Below are 7717 nucleotides of genomic sequence, written 5' to 3'. Positions count from 1 at the left end.
GGCGACTGGATATATTTTCTTGGAACAGGTGTCTACCAAAAGTAGGCATGTGCTAACTTTGAAGCTTAACAGAACTTGTGATACAAGGAATGTATGGGTTTTGATGCTACATCATCTCTGCTTCAGTTCAGTACTTTTTCTTTCTAAAAACTACAGTGCCTGTGTCTCTCAAATAATGATGATTACAACCACTGTCAGACTAGCACATTAACAAATGACAGTTCTTCAGAAGTGCACTCACACGATTTATTCATGGACACAAGTACAACAGATCAAATTACCCACATGGCAATAACATGAGACAAAAGCAAGCATGATTAAGACTTTAAAACTATCTAAAAGCATGTTATATGACCAGCATACTATAACAAACCCACAGAATCTTTCTTTCTTTCTTTCTTAAGTTTATTTGGTGTTTAACGTCGTTTTCAACCATTCAAGGTACCCACAGAATCAAATAATATTCAATTTTCTATCAATAATGATACACAAAGCAAAACAAATAATGACATTGGGCAAGCCATTGTAAAATATCTAAATGTATATATGTAGTGGTGATGTTTAACAAAACTAATTTGTAGGTCATTAAAAACCAATCAAGATATTGCTTTTAAATGCAACAACAATAATCTGTATAATCTCAAGTATCTTCATTCATTAAAGGTGCCTACATTTGGGCATTTTTTTATGAATCAATGCTGTAGAAAAAAAATTCTGTTATCATTGATTTCAAGGCAAGTTCTCATCAGCAGTTTCTGGATGACAGAAGCTAGATTGTAAACTTTTAAAGCAAATCTGTTCTTTAGTTGGACACTTTATTTGTTAGCTGACAGAGTGCAACATCCTCTCATGACCAATCGTTTATATTGGGACATGCATTGGTAATGGACCAATGGTCTATAATGGGACATGCATTGGTAACACACTGTCATGTGAATAATATTTTGGACTCAAAACAAGCCCAATTCGGCGGCCTTTTTGACTTGCCATCTTTCAATCAGAGTATCGTGATACAATAATTTATTTATTTCTCAACCTTTGTCATAAACTGTGAGTACAAACATAAAAATCATCAAGCTTTTCATCAGTATTTGGTCCGTACAAATAATACCCTGAGTGTCTTACAAGTTCTTAGCCCCTCTATTTGCCAATGAAATCAGTAGTGTGTGTTGGATATGTACTATAATTCATCTTTTGGGGGGGGAAATGCTGCAATTAGTAAAATATTACTGTGTAAGGATATGGGTGAATTTTATTCCATGATGTACGTGCCTTTTAAGTTTTCTTTTTTCAAATTCTTATAGCATGATAGAATTTTTAACCACAATGGACATGCATGACAAAGTTTATCTTGAAAGAAAAATAGCACAGTTCTGCCAAATAGTAAATATGTCAAAAACTAGTTATTTCCAGCCTAGTAAGTCAAAAGAAAAATACAGCCATCTGTACAAAGAAAATGATTCTAAAAGTCCTGCTGATTGAGAACGAACCTACTGTATTCCTACAAGCCAAAATATGAGAAAAAGATAAGTGTTATCACAATCAAATCAATATGTTTTTTTCACTTTTAGTTTTACAATGAAATTTCAGTTTCCTCCTCAATAAAAGCTAAACAAAAACTTCTAAGATAATAGCACAGTGCACAAATGGCCGGAGGAGACATTGTTTCCAAGCACAAATTATAATAACAAATTATAACGAATTGGTAAACAAAATTGCTGTATTTCAATAAACCAATGTATTGCACTAAAAAAAGCTCTTTGATATCAAGCAAATAACATTTTTCTCCTTCAGATTGACAAGTAAAAGATTATTTAAGTATATATAAAATCTCATTTTTATGTAATCACTATGTGAAAATCAGCATATGAAAAACTTGAACACTATGTACGTATGACAGTCAAAAAGAAATGTCAACAACCAGTCAACATGATAAATGCAGAATATATTTGGAAGAATTCGCTTACAATTTGTAGACATAGATTTTTTTCTTTCATGATTTGAAGAAGAAAATAAGATTCTCACTTGTACCGTGTATGATGGCAAAATAATTATAGTCACTCAAGCTCATGAAAAATGCCATTCATTGCAACAAATAGGGTGAGAGAACATTCAATTTGTTAGTGTTGATTCAATCACAATATGCAGTAACAATGTTTGAAAGAGACAACAAAGTTTCTATGGTTAACACATAGCTACCAGTAAAAGTTCAGCTTTACAACATAGACCTCCAATGAACACAGATCGAAGGATGAGCAAAAGGACTGAGGTATGATGTATCATATAATTAATTAGCCCTGCAGTCCGGACTGATGATCTAACAGCGAACGACAAGAAGATATAATTAATTATAGAGCTTTAATAATTGGGAAGAACAGTTACATACAGTGGTTCATTCATTGTCAACCGATTTACACCTCTTCCTTAATCCTTCCCTTGAAAACAACACAAATGTGTTGAAGCTTTCACATCAGTTTAGAGCATCCTTCCACTTGGACACATACCAAAAATATTTCTGTGCAGCGAGGTAATTATCTGCCAGAATTAATTTCCTTTCTTACCTGTGTCTTTGTGCAACGTTGATTATGCAAACATTTATAACCCCTCCACAGGAAGCAGTCAAACTGTTGATTTTTGGTATAGGTCCAAGCGGATGGATGCTCTAATCTTATGTAAAAAAAAAATCTAGTGATGTACATGATCACGCACTACGGAAGGAAGAACCTTTAAAAGGACAACTAACATTCAGCACAATTATATTGTAGTTATAATCTGGGTTATGATCTGGGAGAGGGGAGGGTGGGTTGATTGAGGCGGGGTGTTTTACCCAACAGGCACACTTCAACACATAGATTTGCCCGACACCATGTTCTGTGCACAAGTGAGGGGCAAGTTTACCCCTCTGTTCAACAAGTTGATCAGTTCATTGCAACCACTGCAACAGGCAGAGAAAGGACTGAGCAAGACGTAGAAAAAGGAGCAGAAGAATCCGATGGGCCAACCAAACAGAACCAGGATTATGAACCAGATGATACTCCAAAGCCAGCCACAGTTTGCCATCTTGACCGCCTTTCCGAGCCAACAGCGCTAAATGAAAATATACAGGAGCACAGCACAATGGAAAAGTTTGGTGATACCTTCAGCAACTGCAACAAATAGAAACAGCAAACATTCATCACCATTGTTTAGATACCCCAGACATTCATGCCCAACAGGCACGCTTCAACACATGGATTTCCCAGACACCATGTTCTGTGCACAAGTGAGGGGTAAGTTAACCCCTCTGTTCAGCAAGTTGATCAGTTCGTTACAACAACTACAACAAGCAGAGAACGGACTGAGAAGAACATAGAAAAAAGAGCAGAAAAATCCGATGGGCCAGCCAAATACAACAAGGATTATGATCCAGATGATGCCCCAGAGCCAGCCACAGTTTGCCATTCTGACCGCCTTTTTGCGTCTACAGCGTTAGAAAAAATGCAGAGGAGAACAGCACAACAGACAAGATACCTTCAGCAACTGCAACAAACAGAAACAGCAAATATTTATCACCATTGTTTCGATACGCCAGACGTTCAGAGTAAACTGTCACAGCCTCAACCCTATTTTGACAACTGTGTCAATTAAACTACATTCCTTCGCCTGAAATGAGACTAGCGTCAGGAAGATGATCTAGTATTTAAAAATGAACAGTTTGACTGCCAAGTGAAGAACATGTACATATATATACCAGTGAACTAAAGTTTTCAGCATGAATGAGTAGTTTTTTTTTACAATTACAGAGATCCGATATATCTATATATATATATATACGACTTGTGTGTGTGTGTGTGTGTGTTTGTGTGTTTGTGTGTTTGTGTATTTGTGTAATCGCCATGCACGGCCAAAGTTCTCGATGGATCTGCTTCAAATTTGGTGGGCTTATTCAGAGAGACCCCGGACACAACCTCATCGATGAGATATTTCAACACGTGCTCTCAGCGCGCAGCGCGGAACCGATTTTGGTTCCACCTCAGCTATTTTGGTTCCACCTCAGCTACCCGGGCCCCCATACCGACACACCATAGCCGCTACACCACATCACAACGCCAAAGTTCTCGGTGGATCTTTTTCAAATTTGGACACCGTATTCAGCTACACCCCGGACACAATATCATCGATGAGATATTTCAACACGTGCTCTCAGCGCGCAGCGCTGAACTCATTTTCGTTTTTGTGTTCATTTCACCATTATAAGTAACTCTTCCTTATCTTCTCCAGTGTTTGGCGTTTATCTCCCTTCCTTCGTGTGGCTTTCCCGTTCAGTTGTAAGTTACTACACTGCGCTGTCCACTGCGCTGAGCGTCTTCGCATATTCCCGGCGTTCTGTTACTGTTACTATTTTTAGAAGGTCAACGCAGTGTACAGAACGTAAATTGGACCCGTAAATTATCCTCACTGTAAAAGTGCAAAGGTCGAATCAATTTATAGCCACGCGAAAAATACACTGTCATCTATCTCTCTATAGATACGGCTTCTCTGTGTTTTTGTGTGTGTGTGTGTGAGTGTGTGTGTCTCTATGTAAGCAACACCTGTGCATTGTTCAGTTCTGTTTGTGATGTGGTCTGGCGGCTTTTGTGTACTTTTATGTGAAACACTCAAGTCCTTAATGGCTCAAAACCGTAGGACTTTTAATATTAATTTTAACGTAATTTTATGTACTGGCCTTCCTTTGAGAAGCCATAACTTGCTCAGTCCTGTTTGAGTGGACTTCGCCTCCAAAGGTGATTAACACGGTTACATTCGTCGACAAGGATGGGACTCGATATGGTCAGGAATGGCATTATGGCCACTGAATCATTTTCGTGCTGTTCCCATTCCACGAATCTGGGAGGGACCTAAGCTTGGCGGGTCCATTGTTCGGACCCGGCGAAGCCGGCGTACGGCTCTAAGTACTTCTTTCCGGCGAAGCCGGCTACCCGGCGAAGCGGGTATTCATTCTAGTATATATATATACGACTTGTGTCTGTGTGTCTGTGTATCTGTGTATTTGTGTATTCGCCATGCACGGCGGCCAAAGTTCTCGATGGATCTGCTTCAAATTTGGTGGGCATATTCAGGTACACCCCGGACACAACCTGGTCGATAAAAATTTTCAACACGTGCTCTCAGCGCGCAGCGCTGAACCGATTTTGCTTTTTCTGTTCATCCATTTCCAGTAACTCTTCCTTATCTTCTCCAGTGTTTTGCGTTTATCTACCTTCCTTCGTGTGGCATCAATCCATATTCCCGTTACTATTTTTAGAAGGTCACTGTCCACAACGCTCAATCCATATTCCCGTTACTATTTTTAGAAGGTCACTGTCCACAACGCTTTCATCCCGGCGAGGCCGGGTATTACTCTTCCTTATCTTCTCCAGTGTTTTGCGCGTTTATCTCCCTTCCTTCGTGCGCCGCCAAAGCCGGCGTACACCCGGCACAGCCGGGGACCGGGTATTGGGCTCTACTTCTTCCCGGCGAAGCGGGTATTCATCTAGTATATATATATACTAGATGATTACCCGCTTCGCCGGGTACCGGCTTCACCGGTAAGAAGTAGAGCCTAATACCAGGTTGCGCCTGGGAGCCGGCTTCGCCGGCGCACGAAGGAAAGAAGATAAACGCACAAAACACTGGAGACCTTCTAAAAATAGTAACGTGCAGTGACCTTCTAAAAATAGTAACGTAGTAACGGGAATATGGATTGACGCCACACGGAGGAAGGGAGATAATCGCGGCTGAAAACACTGCAGAAGATAAGGAAGAGTTACTGGTAGTGGATCCCGACAAAAACAAAAAAAAATCGGTTCAGCGCGCACAGCGCTGCGCGCTGAGAGCACGTGTTGAAATATCTCATCGATGAGGTTGTGTCCGGGGTGTAGCTGAATACGGTGTCCAAATTTGAAAAAGATCCACCGAGAACTTTGGCCGTGCATCGCGAACAGACAGACAGACAGACACTAGTCGTATATATATCTAGATAAAGACTGCATATGACTGCATTTTCCCCGGTTTGCATACATGTAATTGCTTTCAAGATTCTGTCTTATCATGATCATCACAATTTCTAACTCAGACTACAGTTTTAGTATCAATACAATTACAACCCACATACATTCTGCACTGCTCAATGAACTGATAACACATGCATGCATCCGACATAAAATTCCAGCTACGCATGTACAATAAATGAAATTTTAAAGCATCGCAGTTGGACCACCATTTTGTGCAGAAAAATGTGACAATCATGACTCATTATTTCTGTGTTGACCAAGCCCATGCATGCAATTATGGCCTGACTGAAGCTCAACAGCTCATAATTACAGCAGCTAACCTATGCAGGCATTGACCCAGTTTGATTGTGACAAATATGCAGCAAACAAATAAATAACTTAATCAGCAGCCAGCAGCTAGTCAACACCCTGACCCACATATTTTCTGCCTCAAGTGTTGCTCAATACTGTACTGCTCTTTTAGTATGCAGACTGATTTCAGTGTGACTGTTAATTGAACGCACCCAAAAATGTGCAAATTACCGCCTCAGCAAATTCAGTCAGGAAATGAAAGCACTGAAACTAACTGGTTGTGCATTGTGGTTAGGGCCTCCCTAGTCCAATAAAGAACAGAAATCTGAACTATCACTTCAATGTAATGCCAGCAGTGGATTGCATTCAGTGCCCTAGAAATGGGACAGTGGACTAAAAATGGGACAGAGGACTTAAACGGGTTCAGTGTCACACAAGCCCACAATTTTCTGTAGCGCAATCTGCTTCCCGGGCACAGACCTCCATTTATTGATTCAACAACCGACAGATGTAAGCAAGACTCAGCTCTTTTTTTTCTTTTTTTTCTTTTTTAAAGCTATCAGTGTCAAGACTAATTAAGTTATGAAGCTGTTCCACCAGCTTTTTTTCTTGCGGTGCTTTCTGATCGTTCGTAATACGGTGTTCTACAAGGGAAGACCGTTGTCAAATTTTCCGTTGTCAAAGCACCTGTTACAAAAAAGTATGACTAACAAAATCGTCCATCACAAAACTAAACCTAACACACCACATGCCTGGCTTACCCACGAGCACTGCAACGCAGTAGCAGACGACACAGAGAGCTGCCATTTTTAAAGTTTTCGTTCAAGCCATGCATTCACAGCTTTTCGCTAATAACAAAAACTGTACTCACCTGAGAGGTGTCAAACAGATAGTGCAAAAGTTATGGAGTTGGTGAGAAGTTGCTCGATGTAACAGGAGACAGGAATACCGGCTGATTGTTCTCAGTACTTCCTTCAACTTTCCGCGTCAGGTGACAGCTTGTGTGAGAGTTATCTCCCTTGAACAAATCTGGTGTTATTTCCCCTGAATGAGTTCCTCCTTTCGATATCACACAGGTTATTTTTAACTGCACATACCGGGACACGTTGCCGATCTTGTTCTGACTCGCCCTCTCTTCTGACCTTTTCCTCAAAATTGTAAATCCTTTTATCCTACTAAAACTCGACTTCTTCAGTTACAATCAGTTTAAACATTACATACATTTTGATGTCTGTGTGTGTCTGTGTGTGAGTGTGTGGTGTGTGTGTGTGCCCGGTGTGTGTGTGTGTGTGTGTGTGTGTGTGTGTGTGTGTGTGTGTATGTGTTTTCAACATATTGTTCCGGGTTATTTTTATGTACGTGAGCCTTGAAGGCTTTGCCTCTTGTTATTTATG

At 40.2% G+C, this 7717-nt stretch overlaps 1 long non-coding RNA gene across 1 annotated transcript; it reads right to left on the bottom strand.

Annotated features, from left to right (window-relative positions):
• Positions 1–232: 232 nt before the first annotated feature.
• On the bottom strand, positions 233–7381 carry LOC138951770 (uncharacterized). Its single transcript, XR_011451217.1, has 2 exons — positions 7195–7381; positions 233–3519 (listed from the first exon to the last, which is right to left on the bottom strand). It is a non-coding gene; the product is annotated as an uncharacterized lncRNA (long non-coding RNA).
• Between the last annotated feature and the right edge of the window lie 336 nt (positions 7382–7717).

Source organism: Littorina saxatilis, linkage group LG17 (genome assembly GCF_037325665.1).
Source record: "Littorina saxatilis isolate snail1 linkage group LG17, US_GU_Lsax_2.0, whole genome shotgun sequence".
Classification (NCBI taxonomy): Eukaryota; Metazoa; Mollusca; class Gastropoda; order Littorinimorpha; family Littorinidae; genus Littorina; species Littorina saxatilis.
Note: the sequence above shows the minus strand (reverse complement) of the source record. Positions and strands in the feature narration are given on the sequence as shown.